This window comes from Nomascus leucogenys, chromosome 14, assembly GCF_006542625.1.
Source record: "Nomascus leucogenys isolate Asia chromosome 14, Asia_NLE_v1, whole genome shotgun sequence".
In the NCBI taxonomy this organism is placed as follows: Eukaryota; Metazoa; Chordata; class Mammalia; order Primates; family Hylobatidae; genus Nomascus; species Nomascus leucogenys.
The window spans coordinates 5352141-5373825 of record NC_044394.1 but is presented as its reverse complement, the minus strand read 5'-3'; the positions used below and the strand labels follow the sequence as shown (position 1 = coordinate 5373825).

At 37.1% G+C, this 21685-nt stretch overlaps 1 protein-coding gene across 1 annotated transcript in view; it reads right to left on the bottom strand.

The window, feature by feature from the left end:
• Positions 1-7320: 7320 nt before the first annotated feature.
• Positions 7321-21685, bottom strand: part of PCTP (phosphatidylcholine transfer protein) — a 101245-nt gene continuing 86880 nt past the window's right edge. Inside the window, exon 7 of the mRNA XM_030827699.1 lies at positions 7321-7358. The gene's annotated coding sequence lies outside the window, so the exon portion shown is untranslated. The remainder of the gene's footprint in view (positions 7359-21685) is intronic.

The following is a 21685-nucleotide window of genomic DNA, read 5'->3' as shown; positions in this document are numbered from 1 at the left end:
GCCTGGGCCGTACCTCAGTGGTCATTAGCAATTTTGGACATCACCCTGGACACACTACAGGTTATTATCTTAAAAACTTATGACTTATTCAGACCCTGCTGAATTCCCAAAATTCCTTGAGAAACTTTGTCTTTTCTTGCCTTAATCAATTGGCAAATGTAATTCTCCCTGGAGGAATAATTGGAGGGAATTATTCTTTCCTTTCAACACAGAGAGAAAGCCAGCTCAGCAATCCAATGACACTTGCTGCAGGTTAGATGAATGTCAACACCTCCTCCTCCCTCCACACAAAAAGAACATTAATACATGAAGTCACATTTAACAAAAATCTTGCAAACATTTCAGCAGCAACATTTTTGGAAACCCATTTTAGAATGTTAAAGTGTGTTAAAGATGCTTACACCAATTCTCATCTCCCCTCCCAGCTTTTTTAAACTGTTAGCCACATAGTACTAATTATCCAGCTGGCATTTTTGCAACAGAAGTTTTCCAAGTTGCCTCCCCAATTTGAAGCTGTCAGGAGAAGTGCTGAAGACTTGCATTTACTCCTACAGCTTGGTGCTCTGATTAAAGCAATAAATACGGTTCCCTTCAAGGCAGAAGTAGGCAGGGAGGAAAGATCTCTTCCGATCCATTAGTCTTACAATGTAGTTTGTAGGATTTAAATTTCAATTTACATAAGACCATGGAAGAACCTTTACACAGAGACAGCAGAAGAAAGGGGCAGCTACTGGATAGAGGCGGGAGGGAGGATAGCTCCAGTCCCAAGGCAAGAGTAGACAGGAGATGGGATGTCCTCTGAGGGGCAAGGACAGCTGTCTCATGAGTTTTCTTATTGCTCATTAGTTAGAACCAGACTGATATGGTTTAGAATTACAGAAATCTCGATGATCTTTTGGGTCACAATTAGTATATGGAATGAAGCACACAATTTTGTTTATGTGTTTGTTTGATATTTGCTTTATTTTTATTTGAAGAAGAAAAATGGTAAGTTAAAGTTCTTCTAACATTATTGCCTGATCTTTTTAAATAATTTTAGACTTGGAGAACAGTAGAAAGAAGAAAACACCTTTGTCACCTTAAATCTTCCGCCAAGAAATATCCATTATTATTAGGGGACTATCATCTCAAATATCATTTTTATATGCATAGAACAGTAATGGATTTGAAAACTTATTTTAAAAAGATCATGCAGTGATTTTGCATAAAAGCATTTATTTTAACTTGATTTTCATAGAAGGCGAAAAAGTGTAATGACCTTATTTATTATTTTCCAAAAATATCCCTCTAAGACTGATGAAAGGCTATGTAGCAGTTGAAATCTATATGTATTTGATTTTTTTAGCAAATTTCAATTTTGACCCTGTCAGTCACTCTACCAAAGAAAAATCTCACACTTTCTTCTACCTCTTCTAACTGCATTTTTAAATCTTTGAAGTAATTTTGTTACGTTTATCATTATCTTTATTATATTTTGTCATATGAGTAATCTATTCCATAAATATTATTTGCATAATTGGCTTATATTAGTTTTAGATTTAAAAAGATTCAGCACACACCACTAATACTTTTTTTACTATGGCTCCTTCAGTTCTCATTTAATTTTTTTTTGCTTTATGCTTTTAAAGCAGAACTTGTCAGCAAAGTGCATGTATGCATTTGGGATAAGAAGGGTTGTTTGGTGGTGAAATACTTCATGTTTGAGTATATCTAATTGTTGTCTTATGCTTGAAATACATACTGGCTCTACTCATTAGTTTTAGACACACTCCTAGAACTTTATAGTAAGCTTTCAAAATTAAATGCTTCCATGGGAAAGAGAAATGTCCATCTGATCTCCCTTTTCTGGTTCCTGTAAGCATTTGAGTTTGTGACACTTGACTCTGGTCCAACTCCTTCCTTAGACAAAAAAAAAAAAGCCAACTAATTTTAAATACAGATTCTCACCAGAAGTCTATAAAAATACTTAATCTTTGCCATTCTGATAAATAAAGAAGATTATATGACACTGCTGCTTTAACATGCATATCTTTGATCTTTAGGATGGGTTGAATACTTTTTACTAGATTACTTGATAACTAGCTATATTGGTTTTTACAAAACTTAGCAAAGGTCCATCTGGTCATTCACACCCAGCTCATATATGTACATTAACATAATAATAATGTAACTGGATCAGTTTAATGAATCAACTGTATAGAGGTCAGCATACCATGTTAACCTGATTAGATCATTCTGAACCCAGCAGAGTAATATGATTTTTGTGAATAGCAAAATACATAGAATAATGAAATTTTATAACTAGACTGCTGCAGGATATTCTAATACAGTGGTTAATAAACATTTTCAGCAGTGAAATCCTTTTTTTTTTTTTTTTTTTTTTTTTTTTTGAGACGGAGTCTTGCTCTGTCTCCCAGCTGGAGTGCAATGGGGTGATCTCGGCTCACTACAACCTCTGCCTGCTGGGTTCCAGTGATTCTCCTGCCTTAGCCTCCCAAGTAGCTGGGACTACAGGTGCACGCCGCCATGCCTGGCTAATTTTTGTATTTTTAGTGGTGTCGAGATGCGAAATTCTTTTTTAAAAAATCTTATACCAAAACCTAGTAAGTAAAACAGATAAGGTAGATGTGCTGTAAATAAAATGAAATAGGGCAGGGGGAGAATAGAATTCAGCCTGATTTTTCTCTTTCTGACTCTTAGGTAACTCAGAGTACCACAAGACCCTATAACTCTCCATTTGAAGCTGGCGTGATAATTTTATACCCTGAACCTGTTCTCTGCTTGGGACACAGAACAAGGATAGATACATCATTCAGAGCCTGTTTTCTGACCACAGGAGAATGAACCAACAAATTGAAAACAGATCACCAGAAAATTTCTACTCTTTAAAAAATAGTCACTATACTTCCAAATAATTCACATCAAAATAGAATTAACAAAACATAATATAAGGAATTTGAGCTCAATAATGATGAAAGTACTGCTATTAGATGATGTGAAGTAAAGCTGAAGCTATTAAGGATAAAATTTATAGGCTTAAAGTGAATATATTAGAAAATATGAAAGTATCCAACCTAAAAAAGTTGAAAAAAAACTTACCCTAAGAAAGTGAAAAAAAATCAAGAAATCTTAATGTGAACAAATTGATAAAATAGAAGACAAATTTATTAATATAAAAATTAAACAATAAAATGGTTCTTAAAACAAAACAGGCTAATAAAATTCATGGACTCAGCTAAAAAGGCTGATCAAAAACAGAGAAGGGGAAAACCCCTTAATATCAGACCTTAAAATGAGGTCATCACCACAGATAGACGTTGCAGGTATTACGAAATAATAAAAGGGTATTAACAACTTTATATAAGTAAACTTGAGAGTTTCAGTCAAATTGACACCTTTCTAGAAATCCCCAAAACTGAAATGAGAAGAAATAAATATTAATAATTTCATATATATTAATTAAATTGATCTATAATTTAAATTCTTTCTACTAAATAATCTCAAGGACTAGAAGGCTTTCACAGTGATTTCTCCCTAACATTTAAGGAAGAAACACCACCAATTTCTCACACACTCTTCCAGAGATTAGGGGAGGAAATGTTTAGAATTGGGGAGGGGAATATTCTCATCTCAAATTATTAGGTCAGCATAGCTTGATATTAAAATATGACAAGGGCATTACAAAAAAGGCAATTTAAAGGTCAACAGGCTAATGAACATAGATGTAAAAATTTTAAAAACATTAGTCTAAATATTAACAATTAGAATTCAGTGGTATATAAAATGATAATATAATCAAATGAGAGCTTATTCCAAGAATGCAAGTCAAGCAGGTGTATATTGAGACAATAATATTGTATAACAAACTACCCCCAATCTCAATTGTTCAAAGCCATAACCATTTGTTTCAACTTCAAGTCTGTAGGTGGGCTTTTTAGTTTTCTGGACTTGGCTGGCTCCTTCAAATATCTAAAGACAGCTGAGGGGAGTATAGATTGGCTTAAAAAAAAGAAAGACTGAAGAAACTGTTTGGAAGTATCCACTAATGCTGAACACATGCATATCTATGAACTATGAACTAGCAATTTTACACCTAAGAAATGCACATCTACACCTAAGAAATGCTCTCAAAAAATCTACAATATTGTTCATTCATAGCCGTGTTACTTGTAACAGCTACAACATAAAAATTATCAAAATATCCATCTAGAGTAGGATTAATACATTATGGCATATTGATAGAAGAGAATTCTATTTAACAATAAAATAGTTGCTATAAGCAACTGCTATGGTCTAAATGTTTGTGTGTCTGCAAAAGTCATATGTTGTAAACCTAACCTCAGAGGTGATAATATTAGGAAATGAGGACTTAAAAAGGTGATTGGGACAGGAGGCTTCTACCCTCATAAATAGGATTAGTGGCCTTACCAAAGAAGCCCTAGAGATCTGCCTTCTCCCTTCCACCTTATGTGGACATAGCTAGAAGGTGTCATCTATAACCAGAAATGAACTCTCACCAGCCACTGAATCTGCTGGTGCCCTGATATTGGACTCCCCAGCCTCCAGAACTGTGAGCAGTAAATTTCTGTTTCTTATAAGCCATTGAGTTTATGGTATTTTGTTATAGTAGCTCAAAAGGACTAAGACAGCAACAAAACCTATTATTAAACAAACCAAACCAGACGCCCCCAAAAGAAGTATCACATTATTTATATTAAATTTAAAAATATGAAAACCCACTCCATGCATTTAGTAGTCAGGTTAGTGACTCCCCACCTCCACCTGGAAAACTGTGACTGGAAAGAAATGCAAGGAAGACTTGGGACTTACAGTATCCTGTTTCTTCATCTGGGGCCTGGTTACATGGACATGTTCAATATATGAAATTTTGAGTTATGCACTGAAGTGTGCCTTTCTGTGAATATGCTATGGCTCAATTTTTAAAAGGTAATTTTATGATTCAAGATATATGGAAAATATAGAATATGTAAATATAAAATATAGAAAGCATAGAAAAGTCATACAGTGAAGAAAAAAATGTCATTAGGGATTGAATGACAGATCACTGAATGAGGGAAGATACTTTATACACACACACACACATATAAAAATATATATCATCTATTATGTATGTATACTTACATATGTGTATATATATTTCTGAGTGAATATACATATTCATACATATACAAACATGTATAACATATATACATACCTATGTATGTTTTACACATATATAACATGCCATATGTAACATACATATACATATATAACAAGTATATGTTAAATATTTGGGTCTAGAATATACAAAGAAAAGGTAAATACAGACAACCCTTCCTTCAAATAAACCAAAGACTTGAACACCCCTTACAAAAGATGAGGAAATCCAAATTCCAAAAAACTTAATTTTAAAAGATATTCAGCTTCATTAGTCACCAGAAAAATATGTATTACAACTACCAAGAGCCTATACTACACATAAAGAATGGCTATAATGAAAATTATTGTCAATACCAGAAGACAGCATTGTTGTGGAGCAATAGGACTGTTTATGCACTGCTGGTAGAAATAGAGATTGGTGTGAAATTCTGAAATAATGTGTAGTACTAGGAATACTGTGTGGAACAGCAATTCCGCTTGTAGCTATATGTCAAACCAAAATGTTCTGTTTGCATATATTCTCCAACATGTATAGGAACGTTCATAGGAAAACTATTTGTATTAGCCAAGAACTGAGAAGAAAAAGTCTATTAATAGTAGAGAAAATAATCTATGGTATATTCTAATAATAAAATATAGGATTAGGAGAAGGAACAAACTATTGCCTAACAAAAAAACACAGAAACATTTAAGCAGCACCATATTGAGGAAAATTATATATTTTGCACTATTCTATTTATATGAAGTTCAGAAAACAGATACAACTAAGTAGTGTTGAAAGTGTAGATAAATGGTGGTCACCTTTGTAGGAAGGTTTGTTGAGGGGGAGCATGATGGGGCCTCTGGGGTGCTGGCTACATAGGTGTGTTCTTCACGCTGTACACCTATGCTGTGTGCAATTTCCTGTGTATAGCTTATGTTTCAAGAAGTTGTTTTAAGTCAACACTTGTGTAGGACAGAAAACCACCATAAGCAAAATTAAAAGACAAGCCATGAACTGAAAGATAATATTAATACATATAATATATGTTAATGTTGTTATATTTACAACATATGATATAATATGTAACATATAAATATACATGTTTTATATGTTAAAATATGTATATGTTATAAATTTGTTATAATTTAAATATGTCATGTTGACTATTAACATATTACATGTTAATATATGTGTAACAGATAACACATAACATATAAAATATGCTATATATAATGTATTATAACATAAATATATTTTAATATTATATGTGTAATATATAACATACTATAAATATGTTATATTTATAGCATGTTATAAATATGTGTTATGTAAGTAACATATATGTTTTATATAAATAAATAACATATGTTACATAAACGTGTGTGTTATATACATAAGTTTCTATAAATAGATATATGTTATATTTAAAATATAAATTCATATGTTAATATATTATAAACAGACCTATGACATATAAACATAACCAATAATAAAAAGACAACTATTCTTTTAAAAATGTGACAAATATGTAAACAGTTAATTTGCAGGTGGTAATTGAAGGGACCAAAATCATTAAAACGTATTACACCTCCCCAGTTATCAGGGAAATGTAAATTAATACCAAAATGGGATACCTTTCTATGTTTATCAGATTTGCATTAATCTGACAATGCCAGTAAATGCTGAATGAAGTCGTGGATCAATGAGAAGTTTTGTAAATTCTAGTGTCTTAGCCCAGGCTGCTATAACAAAATACCTTAGACTAGGTGACTTAAACCACAGACATTTATTTCTCACAGTTTTGGAGGCTGGGCAGTCCAAGATGAAGGTGCCAGCAGATTCTGCTCTTGGTAAGGGCCCTCTTGCTGGCTTGCAGACAGCTGACATCCCTCTGTGTGCTCACATGACCTCTTCTTTGTGTGCATGCAGACAGAGAGAGCTCTCATTTCACTTCCTCTTCTTATAAGGACACTAATCCCATCATAAACGCTCCACCCTTGTGATCTAGTCTAAACCTAATTACCTCCCAATGGTCCCGATACTATCATACTAGGGATTGAGGTTTCAACATATGAGTTTGAGGAGGGCATAGATATTCAGCCCATTATGGCTGGTTGGAGAATAAATTAGTACAATCACTTGGAGGAGAAGATCTGCAGAGCTGTTTATTCAACATTTTCACTCCTAGATGAATTCTCTAGAGAAATACTCAAACCTGGGTAGAAGAAAACATAAAATGATATTAAAAACACTAGGAATGAGTGATTAGAAATGACCAAAATATTCATCAACAGGAGAACATATAAATTAATTATTGCACAGTAAAATCTCTCTAAAACACAATAAATGAGGTTCAAACGTTCAGCCAGGTAAGATAAGGATTTTAGTTATGAGATCTTGCAGGTCTTGGGTCTCACTATCTATGGTTTGGCAGTACTTGGTGAAGTTGTATAACCCAGCTTAAATATCAATGGGAGTGTTTCTTGGCCTTATATTTGGAATAAAATTCCAGGAGAGTGGTTACAGTATGAAGACTTTTCCAGTTCGTTGTCACCTCCTTTTGTTTGAGGGTTATATTCAATGAAATTATGCTGAAAGGATACTGGAGATAAGAAGACATACTCTTGTCTTATTCTTCAAAGATAAATTCCATTGCACTTGAATTTCACACTTATTCCGAGATTCTAGTATATATTACTTCAACAGAATAGTATATAACACTTAAAATGCATGAACTGGAGCTACAAATGTCAAAATGGAAATATCTCAAAAATATAAAGTTGAGTAAAAAAAAAATTGCAAAACAATACGTAGAGTCTGATAAAATTTGATTCAACTCAAATTCCAAAACTTGTAGAATTATATTGTATTTTTTGATATATATGTAATATAAGTCAAAAACAGTAATGTAGTGACACACAGCAGCTTCAGGATTGTAGCTACCTCTGGATAGTACATACGGTGATTTTCAATTGTGGTTGTTCCATTTTACCTCTTTTAAAAAACCGGAAGCCAATATGGCAGAATATTAAGGTTTTTTGATTCAGATGATAAATATATGTGGGTTTGTTATATCATTTCATTTAGTATGGTTAAAACATTTTGAAATTAAAAACATAGTCAGAAAAAAAATAAATCCATTGCTTTGACCCAATAAGTCCCTTCATCTTATGAAGAAAACTGAGACCCAAGGATGTATAGAGTTTCCCCACAGCCTGTATTTTATTTTCTGTCACTCTTTGAGAAGGGAGGTTTCCATTATTATTTGTGAGCCAAGTAATTAAAGTTTAGACATCATATGTTAGATTATCCTCCTTTAAAAAGAAAAGAAAAGAAAGCTGAATGTAGTAGAATAAACTCTGCAGTGTGGTTGGCCTCCAGTATTACCCAATATCATCCAATACAATGTGCTAGCTGAGAGCTTGAGTGGGTCACCTTACAGACAACCTCCATAGTCCATTTCAGCTCATCTGAAAGCTCTGTTTTAGAAATATTCTAAAAAATCTTTAACTCTCTGAAACTGTCTGTGAAATGTTCTGAATTTCCTGGAGAAAGGGTCTATCTATAGCACTGATAAGATTCTCAAAGTCATTTATGCTTCAGTAATGACTAAGATGAGTATGTCAAACAAACTTTCATCACTCTACACATAATCAGACTTCTAAGAAAAAATAGGATCTAAGAGCTTTTTTGGCATCAATGGCCAGAGCTCCTTCCCCTTGCCCTAGTCCATTTTCATAAAATGACAATGCTTTTTCACATGAGTGATAGTTTGGATAGTTGAGAAGATATTGGTTTCCAAATCTAGTCAATCATTAGAATCACCTGAGAGCTTTTAAAATAATTTATCTAGGAAACCTGAATCAGCAGAGTGAGAGACATGGTTCGTATTAAAAAGCAACAATCCTCCGCTTCTGTAGGTGGGTTTTAGAATCACTAAATTAGAATATGATGCTAATCAGACCAGTTTGATCCAATAGGATCAATGAATTTCATATGGAGAAAAATCTCTGACCAATGATAACAAATTATATCTTTAAAAGCTTTTCTACCATTAAGTGATTTTTTTATAGAGGAGAAAAATAAACAGAGGACTAAGTATAAAGTAAAAGTGGGTGAATATAAGTCATTTTTCTCCTACTGAGAAGATAACTGACACCTATGTGCCATGGAAAGTATATGACAGAATCATCATCCCATAAAAAGCCCACAGGAGTTGGTTGGATCTTCGTAGATCTTTGCATAAATGCTAGGATGGGAATTAGTATGCAAAGTATAACTGCCGTTTATAAGCCTTATGCAAACTTTGTGAAACTGGAAAAGAATCTCCAAAAATGTATGATGTCTTGTAATACAAATGTCCTAACCCAATTTCACTGATAAACTAAAAATACAGAATGTTTAAGCAAAGTATATATCATATCATATATATGCATTTTAAGAGCAGCTACCATTTATTGTTATTGCTTATACAAAAAGCAGTTTAATAAGTTTTAGGTGCTTGTATAACCTTTTGAAAATCGACACTCCTATTAAATAAAAACTATTCATTATCTCCTATTGTATAGATGAGAAAACAAACTGATATATTACAGTGATATAACTTGATTAAGATTACCAACTAATTATTATCTATATAATTCCAGAGTAGGATTGCTTTATGACTTTCATAGGCCCTAGGTACATTTGCCTTTGAGGGTCCCTTTCTCAATAAAAGATACAAAAAGTTACATTTTATGACCAAATTGGTATAAAAATGAGTATAATTTAGGCCACATTATATTCAATTTTGAATGGTTTTTCTGCATGATTTGACATGATCGTCAAGTCTTTCTTATTTAAACTGTTTATGTATAAACTAATAAATATAAACTTTAGTTAATATAAACCAAAATCCACTGTAATATGTCAAATTATATTGATAATTTTTTTGAATACAAAACCAGTCTTTGTATTCCTGGAATAAACTCTTCTTGGTTGTGGTATACTTTTATATGGATGAATGCAATTTGCTAAAATTTTTTGAATTTTTGAATCCAGGATAATGAGAAATATTGGTCTATAGTTTTGTTTTTTTGGCATTGATCTATGTCTATGTTTGGTCTTAGTGTTAGGGTAATGTTCGTCTTATAAAATGAATATTTCCTCTCCTTTTATTCTTTGGAAGATATTGTGTAGAATTAGTGCTGTTTTTTATTTCTATTTATTTATTTAATTTTGAGACAGAGTTTTGCTCTTGTTGCCCAGGCTGGAGTGCAGTGGCACAATCTGAGCTCACTGCAACCTCCACCTCCTGGGTTCAAGCGATTCCCCTGCCTCAGCCTCCTGAGTAGCTGGGATTACAGGTGCCCGCCACCACCCCAAGTCATTTTTTTGGTATTTTTAGTAGAGATGGGGTTTCACCATGTTGGCCAGACTTGTTTCAAACTCCTGACCTCAGGTGTTCTACCCACCTCAGCCTCCCAAAGTGCTGGAATTATAAGCATGAGCCACCGCACCTGACCCTAGTGCTATTTTTTAAATGTTTGGTAGAATTTGTCAGTAAAACCATCTGGAGCCAGAGATTTCCTTTTCGGCCATCTAATATGTATTTATTTTAGCTACTGTATTTTTTAGCTGCAGAATTTCTATTTTGGCTCTTTTTTTAATACTTTCCAAACCTCTCTTGAGATCTTTGCCTATTCATTTACTTTTTCATCTTTTCCTATACATCCTAAAACATTATTATAATAATATGTAACTCCTTGTCTGCTTGTTGCAACATCTAGTTCATCTGTGTTTTTGTTGAATTATTTTTTGATGATAGATATTATTTTCTAGCTTGTTCACATCTAATAGTATTTTATTGTATTAAATTGTGCATGGAATTACAATGGAGACTGAGTTATACCACTATTTTGTTTGATTTATTCCAGTAAGTATGAACTCTTTTCCATGTGTGATAGCTAAATTGAGAGAGTGATCATTTACATTTTATTATGAGATAAGTTAATTTGGGATTGGACCCCAGCATTATAAAGTCAAATACATTTCTGGTTAGCGCAATTCCCAACTTCCAGCTCTGTTGCTGTAGGCACTGATGATTCTGGGTTTGCCTCTCATTATCAGTGTTTTATCCTGAAGCCAGTAAGGGGTTGGGCCACAGTTATCACCTTTGGATTGAATGGGTTAAGGCCAGTTTCCAAGCCTAAAGAATGCTTCAGAATGAATAAGTTCTTTATTGGTTTTGGTCCTGCCTTCACTGCCAGTTCACAGCAAAATTGTGGAGGGGGTAAGTATTAGAAAGAATAATTATTCAAGCAAATTATTAGTGCATGAGGAGTTTTTCTGAATCTAATCTGTCCCATCTGCTCTCATGATTGCCATTAGTTCCACAGGTTCCTCTGGACCTAGTAAGGGTAAAACTTTCTTCTCCCTCTGCCTGTATACAAACCCAACCAATTACCCTCCTCCCAGAAGATGCCACTAGCTACTTCTCACCTATGAGGTACTATCTCTCACTGTAAGTTAATTCTTCAAAGCTTCCTTACACACACTTTTCTTTAATAGTCTGATAGGTAATATGATAGTTAATTTTATATGTCAACTTGACTAGGCCGTAGGTTGCTCAGATAGTTGATCAAACATTATTCTGGGCCTGGCACGGTGGCTCACACCTGTAATCTCAGCACTTGGGGAGGCTGAGGAGGGTGGATCACTTGAGGTCAAGAGTTCAGGAGCCGCCAACATGGTGAAACCCTGTCTCTACTAAGAAAATGCAAAAATTAGCCGGGTGTGGTGGCATGCACCTGTAGTCCTAGCAACTTGGGAGGCTGAAGCATGAGAATTGCTTGAACCTGGGAGGTGGAGGTTGCAGTGAGCTGAAATCTCACCACTCAACTCCAGCCTGGGAGACAGAGTGAGGCTCTGTCTCAAAAACACAAACCAAAAAAAAAAAAAAACATTATTCTGGATATGGCTATTTGGAGATGAGATTAACATTTGAGTTGGTAGACTGAATAGTAGATTGCCCTCTGTAATATGGATAGACATCATCCAATAGGTGAAGACCTGAATAGAACAAAAAGGCTGACCCTCCCTTGAACAAGAGGGAACTCTCCCTGCCTGACTGCTTTGAGCCGAGACAGTAGTCTTTGGACTCAAGCTGAAACATCACCTCTTCTTGAGTTTTTAGACTGCCAGCTTTCAGACTGGAACTTACATTACCTGAGATTAGGTAATTTATAAAGAAAGGAGGTTTAATTGACTCACAGTTCCACATGGCTGAGGAGGCCTCAGGAAACTTACAATCATGGTGGAAGGCAAAGAGGAAGCAAAGCATGTCTTACATGGCAGCAGGAGACAGAGAGAGAAAGAGTGAGGAAATGCCACACTTAAAACCGTTACCTATCCTGAGAACTTACTCACTATCACCAGAACAACATATAGGGGAAATGCCCCCATGATCCAATCACTTCTCACCAAGTCTCTCCCTCAACACCTGGGGATTACAAGCAAGATGAAATTTGGGTGGGGCCACGGAGCCGAAACACATCAGGTGACTGGTCATGTCAAATTGAATCCCAAATAGTGATCAAAATGTTGAGAGTTTCAAAACTACATACTTGGAAATATTTAACAGAGAGAAGAGAATAACCAGAAAATGAGAGCTATTTTTAAATGACAATAAGACTGTCCTTACATAAGATGTTAGGTTTGTTCTTTGTTGTTCTAGAGGGCAGAACTAAGGCCAATGAGCAAAAATTTAGGGAGGCCTATTTCAGTCTCAATGAATTCATTCAATAAATGTGCTTTGAAACGCTACTACATGGCAATCACTGTTCATGACACTTGAGATAACGCCATTGAACGAAGAAGACAAAATTCCTGCCCTACAGAATTTACAGTCTAGCAAGGAAAATCTAAGTAATGGGAATCTAAGAACTCAATGGAAGGAAAATGACTTGTCAAGAGTGGGAAAAATGACTCTTGAGTAGCTGAGACTCCTGGCAGAATCTTGATAATTGTATAGCATATTTTGAAGGAGATTCCTAAATCAGTACAGATTTGAGTCAGGTGACCTCTGAGTTTCATCTCACTGTGAGAGGCTCTGAATCTTTGACAATATAAACTACCTATAAAAACTATCATGGACTTTGCTATAAGTGTTCTCTGAGAATTAGAGTGACTTAATTTCTTCCTTGGATGCCAAAAGAGGGGGTTTATCACTCTCAAACAGCCATTCTATGGCAGTAATTTGGTTCTTACACATCATGTGCCACACAGACACTCTGCTTGGCCACCTTCCACCTGTCCTTCATATCTTAGCTAGAAAATCATTTCCCCTTTCCCTGACCCCTAATGCTAAATTCGGTCCTCTTTACACTTTATCTTACCCTTTACTTTTCCTGCACAGCACTCACCTCCATTTGTAATTTCACCCCCTCTATGTGTGATTATTGATGTAGCATCGATATCCCCACGAATCCTCAAGGCCCATTAGAGCAGGGACTGTACCTGTTTTCTTCACCACTTTATGTGCAGAAGCCACCCCTGTCCCTGAAACAGGACAAAGTGCAATGAATCTATATTTGATGGTACATGATGGGCGAATTGAGCAGGATATCTGGAGAACAGGAAATTTTCATCTTTAAGTTATCACGGGCATTGGGTGATGGTTTCATTGTGTAAAGCCACAGAGAAAGGAAGGAGTTCCCCAGGGTTAGGCTTTTTCACAGATTCCTCTCTATTCTTATATATCTAGAACTCTGGAATGTCAGAGCTGCAAGAGACCTTAGAATTTATTTAATGCCTCGTTTGACAGAAACGAAAAACTTGAACCTACAGAGAGGAGTAGGCTATGAATATGCATGAATCCATGGATACACAGGGCGCATTTCAAGAGCACTTTCTGAGAAATATTTGGCAACACACACGTACACACACACACACACACACACACACACACCCCAACCCTCTCAAACCATCCAACTTAAGTTTGAAATTCATCCTAAGCTGTTGATCCGAAGGTGGCTAAAGTTGGGAGAACGGGGGGAGGGGGTGTTGCTGGGCTGGTGCGGAGCCAGGGGCCTCACTGGGGGGCCCGGCCCTCACAGGCCCGGGGTCCCGGGGGTCCCAGGTGCTGAAGGAGGCCGCAGGGCTCGCCGCGCGGAGCTGAAATGCTGACAGGCCTCTGACTGCGCCGGGCACCGCAGTAACTTTCCGAAACCTCCCACGGCGGGGTGGGGGAGGGGAAACCCAAAATCCCAAATATAATTTAATTTCCAGGGTAAACATTTTCCTGTGAAAATGGCCAAGGCGTTCCTCGAGGCGAGGCGGCCCTCTTCGGCAGGACCACACTGCCCCCTTGAGCATCCCGCGGAAACCCTCCGCAGAGACGCAGGGGCCCGGGAACGCCGTCCTGGGAGCCCGTGGGGGACAGGGATGGAGAGACGCTAGGGCCGGGCTGCACCACGGAGACGGAAGAGGCTGAAGTGGCATCTCTTCTCAAGTGGGCGCATAACCAAAACATTAATTATTAGGGACGTTCCGTTTATCTTGAAAGACCTATGAGCAAAGTGCATTACTGGAAGTGGTCAAAATAAACACCTACTGGCTGAGCTGAAGGCTAACAGGGAACCCTGCTCTAAAGCATCTCCTCTAAGATCCTGCTCCAAGTTGTTCAGCATTTATTAAGTGTTTAGTGCACGTCAGAAGCTGTGCTAAATCCGTGATAGATGTCTTTTTTTTTTTTTTTTTTTTTTTTTGATGGAGTTTTGGTCTTGTTGCCCAGGCTGGAGTGCCCAGGCTGGAGTGCAATGGCGCATTCTTGGCTCACTGCAACCAAGAGGAGGAACCCAGGTTCCTCCGCCTCCTGGGTTCAAGGGATTCTCCTGCCTCAGCCTCCCGAGTAGCTGGGATTACAGGTATGCGCCACCACGCCCAGCTAATTTTTTGTATCTAGTAGAGACAGGGTTTCACCATGTTGGTCAGGCTGGTCTCCAACTCCTGACCTGAGGTGATCACCCGCCTGGGTCTACCAAAGTGCTGGAATTTTAGGCGTGAGCCACCGCGCCCGGTCTATATATTGTTATTTAACCTTTATAACAACCCTGTGAGGTGGCAGTTACCATTTTCTGGATTTTACAGAGGACAAGAACAGAGACTTCGAGAGTTTCAGCAAGTTTTCCATAATGATATCAGTAAATGGCTGAGCAGGGATTACAGTCTAGGTCGGTGAGTCTGTACTGGAATGTCAGGGAGAACCCAGATGATAATTCTGCCTGTCCGCTGTATGAATTTGGGCTGGTTACCTCCCCTTCTCCAGATCTTCTATTTCTCTGTGAAATGAAGGTCCTGCATTAGACCTCAAGGGTTAAAACTCTAAGCTTCTATGAATCTATGGCACTGGCAGCCTAACAGGAATTAGTTCAATAGATTGGCAAATCAGAAGCACTGAAAAGAGCCTCAAGATGGGAAGGTTTGGACAAGCAGTAGTGTGGCAATGGGGGCAGGACACAGTGCTGGGGACCCAGAGCCTGGGCAAATGGAATGCAGGCATAGAGAGAGGAGCCAGGTCCAGATGTGTGTCCTATAATTACACAGATTCCACCTGCTTTCTAATTTGCACACAAAATGGCCTTGCACAGACAGAGGTGTTAGCTGGTCTATCTTAGATCAAAGACAAACTATTCTGCCATGTTACAAGGTGATCAGTTCCGTTTATAGTACGATGTCTATGCTGGTTGGAGTTTATATGAAGACAGTAGGGATGTAACGTTTAAAAACTGTGGAAGTAAATGGAATTGAAAAGCCATTTATCGCTTCCTCTCTCAAATCTGTCTCCTGTGGGTTAGGGAGAAAGTCAGTAGGCTCTCATGGTGAACCGCTGACCTTGGAAAATTGCTTCTTAAAATAATAGTTATAACTTACTGAGCTCCATCTCTGTCACTGACATTAGTGTAATGATTGCCAGAAAGTTCCCAGATTCGTTACCTTGTGGATATTGCAATATTTGAGACCTTCAGTCCTTCAATTTAATTTCATATACACACATATACATTGAGCCACTATATATATACTAAGAACTATTACTCTATTCTAGAAGCTGGGGTAAGAGATCATTTCAATTTTACTCTCAAGAAATTCTTAGTCTTTGGCATAAGAAACAAAAAGAGCAACTGTTAACATTTCAATCTGGTAAGAGCCATGCGAGAGGTTTGCCTGGGGTCTTATGGGACTCAGATCCCAATTCAGTCTGACTGAGAAAGAAAGGTTAGAAGAACTATGCGGAGGAAGAGATAAATCCAGTCTGGTGGTGAGGGCAGGAAGAATGTTCTAGACAAAGGAACTATCACGAGCAAAGACACTGCTGCATGGAACACTACGGTTTATTCGTGGAACTGCATAAAGTTGTTCTGGCAGCAGGAAGGATGCCTGTGGGACAGTGGCACAGGATAAGTCTGGAGAGGTAGATGGGGAGGGGGGCAGGTCAAAAAGACTTCCTAGTCCTTCATAAGCCATTTGAATCTTATCCTAAAAGAAGTGTGAGGCCCCTGAAGGATTTCATGCAGCGCAATCATCCTTAAATATAATCGGAAAACATTTTAAATGCTCTCATGGCTAAGACCTGAAAACAAACAAGATCAAGACTAGAAGAAATAAGATAATATAAGATATATTACAATATAAAATATTATCAATATTATACATTATTACACATCATTAATATGAGAGTAGTTAGAATTTTTTTAGACTGTTGACAATTTCTGGACTTTACCATTGTAAGATGAACTGGGTGCATGTAACATAACCTGTACTTGATTTCTAATGTGTTTACAGGGCCATGATAACATCTATGAATCAGTGTCTTGGGTTTAGAACACTCTCTTACAAACAGTAAATAATTCCATTTTATTTGTGTCTTCTCGGCTTCGGCAGGACACCGTCACACCACATGTGCTTTCCAGGGTTTGTCTTATTTATGTGTCTTCTCTCTTTGCAGTTAGTTGGTCTACAATCAAAAACAATATTCCCAGGGTTACAGACAGGAGGAGCCCTCTTCCATCCACTGCTGCCTCTATGAAATTCCAGTATCATTTTTCTGGTTTTCATTTGGAAACAAAGCCACTAAAGAGTATCTTTGAAGAGTCTGAAATCCATAAAACAGAGAGCAAATAAACTGAAAATAGAACCGGAAAACTTATTTGTTCTTTCCCTTGAGTTCTTGTGCAGACTAGGAATTATGATGCAACCTGACTGGCTGACCATAAATTGTCCAATTTTTTCACGCCTCCAAGCTGACGCCAACCTGTCATCAAGATCTGGTCTTGATCTCTCCAGTCTGGTTCTTCACTTTTTAAACTAAAGCCTGGCTCTTTGCAGTCTCTTTCTGATTAACTTAGGATCTGGATTTCCTCAGTCAAATTTGTGCCCGTTCAAGAACTGATATAACAATACACAATTTCCTGGGACTTCCAACATCTCAATGAAAATAAGGCAATGGAAAAAACACATAACTTAAACCAAACAGTTCCCATTTGCTCTGAAGTTCAAGAGCCAGTCCTGGATAATATACGCCTGTACTTATTCAAGTGTACCTTCACTGTAGAATTTCCCAACCCCCTTATTTAAAATTGCAACCTGCCCCCATGCCCCATTTCATTTGCCCCACACTAATTTTTGTGTATCTCTTATTGCAACTTGTTTATTATAGTTATTGTTTATTGCCTGTTGCTTCCCTCAACCCCAAAAATGTAAAGTTCACAAGGACAAAGACTTTTTCTTTTTTTATTCATTGAAGTATTTTAAGAGTATATGAGAGTACCTTGTGCATAATATATATTCAGTAAATGTTTTCTGAATATGGGAGGTGTACTTATGTATTTTTTCTATATACACACATACTCACATCTATATTTCAATAAGGAGAATTAGCTAGATTGGTAAATAGAGGTGAAGAGATAGGTAGGTAGGTAGGTAGGTAGGTAGGTAGGTAGGTAGATAGGTAGGTAGATAGAGATAGTTTTGTGTTTATATCGGAGTATAGGAAAAGGTATAAGGAGAGAGAACATTAAAACAGAGTCAGCCAGAATGAGAATCACCATGTCATACCTCTACACACAATGATTTCTGTACGAGTAATTTGCATACCCAATCTACAAATTTCTTGTGGAATCACAGAGGACTGATTGGAATTGAGATTCTTCCAGGAAATCCAGGATAGTCCCTGTGCTCATTATTTTGATCTCACCCAAGGTATGATGGCCCGCTCCTCACTTGGAATATTCACCTGAGATCCAGAATTACAGATCCTAGAGAAGCTTCGAAACCACAGACCTTGGCATTAAAGAGGTAAAGGAGAAAACTGGAGAGCTCTTCTCAGTGGCAATACCAAAGTTGTGACTCAAGAAAGTTTTATCACATCTCCATTTCCAAGTCAAACTCAGTAAAAATATAATCTGCATAAAAGCCATAGTACGACTTCAATTCAAATATTCTGAGACACCTCCGTGCTCACCCAACTCTACTGCGCCCTTCTCACCAGATGGCTACCCACAACCTCTCTTCTGTGGAAGTTCCACAACCACAATACTACTCTTCTTCTTTCCCTGAATGATCCACAGCCTATAGCGCAATCTCCAAGCCGCAAGCCCATCTAGTACCAATGCCTCAAGTGCTTCAATAATGAGAGTACTTAGAGCTTTAATTCTGAAAGGAGGCTACTAATGACATGGATTTCTCTCTAAAAATATCCATGTACTATGATTTCAAGTCTTTCTGTGTCTCTTTATCTTTTTCTGTTTCTATCTCTGTCTTTTGCAAACACACGTACACATATGTATCAATTACAGTAGTCCCCACCTTGTTCGTGGGAGATATGTTTCAAGGACCCCCAGTGAATGCCTGAAACTGCAGATAGCGTTGAACCCTATATATACAGGTTGAGTATCCCTTATCCAGAACACCTGGGACCAGAAGTGTTTAGAATTTCAGACTTTTTTGGATTTTGGAATATTTGCACTGCTTGAGCATCCCAAATCCAAAAATCCAGAATCCAAAATGCTCCAATGTATATCATGTTGACACTCAGTTTCAAATTTTAGAGCATTTCAGATTTCGGATTTTCAGATTTGGAATTCTGAACCTTGTACTCTTGTTTCTTTTTCTATACATGTGTACCTATTATAAGGTTTAACTTATAAATTAGGCATGGTAAGAGGTCAACATTAATAACTAATGATAAAATAAAACAATTATAACAATATGCCATAATGAAGGTTATGTGAATGTGTGCTTGCACTCTCACTCTTGAACTCTCTCTCTCTCTCTCAATATCTTAATATTTTTGGATTGTAGTTACCATGGGCAACCAAAACCATGGAAAACAAAATCATGGATGTGCACTACCGTATAGGGTATTTTTCTATGGCCTTAGTGAGCACATCATTCATTTCTGGTGGTTATAGATGAATTTGGAATAATTATCTACATGGATGTAAAATCCTGTTTATGCAACTGTGGATTGGAATTATACAAGCTTTATTTTTCTTTTTCAAGTAAATTGTACAAAGATACAGTTTATTCCATCTTCCCTCTGTGGAATCTACATATTCATGTTGTATGTGATGAGTGTGTTGCTATGGAAATGATTATGGCTTTACATTAAGTAGCCAGAAAGCCAGCAACAAGAAAATTGGTTTTGTTTACTAGTCCAGTCATGGATTTCTACTCTCACCCTGCCCCAGCAGACTCTATGCCCTGAAGTTTTCTAGAATTCCTCGATACAAGAACAATTCAGCTATGATCACTGGATGGCCACTTTTGGCAATGGTGGGTGGTGCAAAATTTTAAAAAATCTGTTGTTTTTTTTTTCTTTGAAAAAATAAAAAGATATCCATCACTTTAAATGGAATTGAGTTTAAGGACAGGAATATATATTCCAATGGATCTCACCTTGAAAAGGTGCTTCAGTGGTTGTTTACCACCAAACCTTTGATTTCCTGTGAGGACACTGGTCTTGCACCCCAGTTAGGTCCATGCTTTTCCACCCTGGGTGGTCATTAGAATTCCCTGGAGAAACTTTAAAAACCTATAGATTTCTTGTCCCTGTATAAACCAGGCTCCATGGGGTTGGGACCAGACATCATAATTTTTCAAAAGTTCCCCAGGTGATTTTAACATTCAGTGCAGGGTTGAGAAACATGGAATTAGTTGGTGGGTAGAAGCCTCCTCTACCATCAAGTCAGCTTTCCATTTGACTTTCCTGCTATTTTTATGAAAGTAGTTGGAATCCTGGCCCAATAAAGAGCACTTATTGCTGAGTGCTCGCTGCAGCCAGAGACTTTGCATACCTCATCTCTACAAAATCACTATTGCTCCCCTTTTATACGAAAAGAAATTGAGGCTCAAAGGGGTTAAGAAGCAGCAGCGATGAAAAAAAATCTGTTAAGTCACTGCTGTTACTCTTTACTAGAGGATTAAAATGACGTATGATAATAGAAAAAACAAAGTCAAGAGATACAGATTCTATCTGTGCTCTCTTATGGATGTTCTATGTGAATGTGTATGTTTGGTTTTGTTTTGTTTTTGTTTGATTTGGTTTGGTTTGGTTTTGTTAACCATGAGCCTCAGCTTCCTTCTTAGCAAAATGACAGAATTAGATCAAATGCCTTCCAGTTTCCTCCCAGCCTTAGCATTCTGTATGCTATCGTTGAAACTGCACAGCCCGTAAAAACAGATAGACTAGCTTTTTAATACTGGATAGGTTAAATAGCTCATTTATGAGCTCTGTAATCTCCAATAAGTACACTTCTCTGAGCTTCAGTTTTATCTTTAAAATTAAAAAATAAATCCAAGTTGTCTTCCAGATTGTGGTGAGGTCTGGGATAATGTACATAAAATGCTTGGTTCACATTGGATATTCAATAAAAAGTACCATTTGATATGTGTTTATTCAGTCACTCTTCATTCAGTAAATATCATGGAAGGTCTTTGAGATTCTGGGCTAAAATGATGAGCAAAAACCAGTGCTAAGTTTTCTCTCATGGAGCTTACAATCTAGTGAGGGAAGAGAAATTAACTGAGACAAATGCAAAATTGCAACTGCAACAAGCACGAACATGGAGCTAAGAGATGCTATAGTAGGAGAATTTGACCTGGTCAGGGAAGAGAAGAGGCTTCCTGAGGAAGTGAACCTTTAACTGAGATGAGATGTAGGAATATGTGTTAACAAAATGATGAGAATAGGGCAGAGGGGACAGCAGGGACAACCTTTGTGGCAGATTTCACTGTGGCTGGAGCAGAGATGAATGCGGCTGAGAGTGGTTATTGACCAGGCACTGAATAGGGCTTGCAGGCTGTATTAAGGAATTCTGTCTGAAGCTTACGAGCAAAGAAAGTTATTATAAGATGTTAAACAGGAGGGAAATATTATTAAATTTGCATTTTTTTGTTCTCTTTTGTTTGAGACAGGGTCTTGTTCTGTCACTCAATCTGGAGTGCAGTCGTGCAATCATAGCTCACTGCAGCCTCAATCTCCTGGGCTCAAGAGATCCTCCTGTC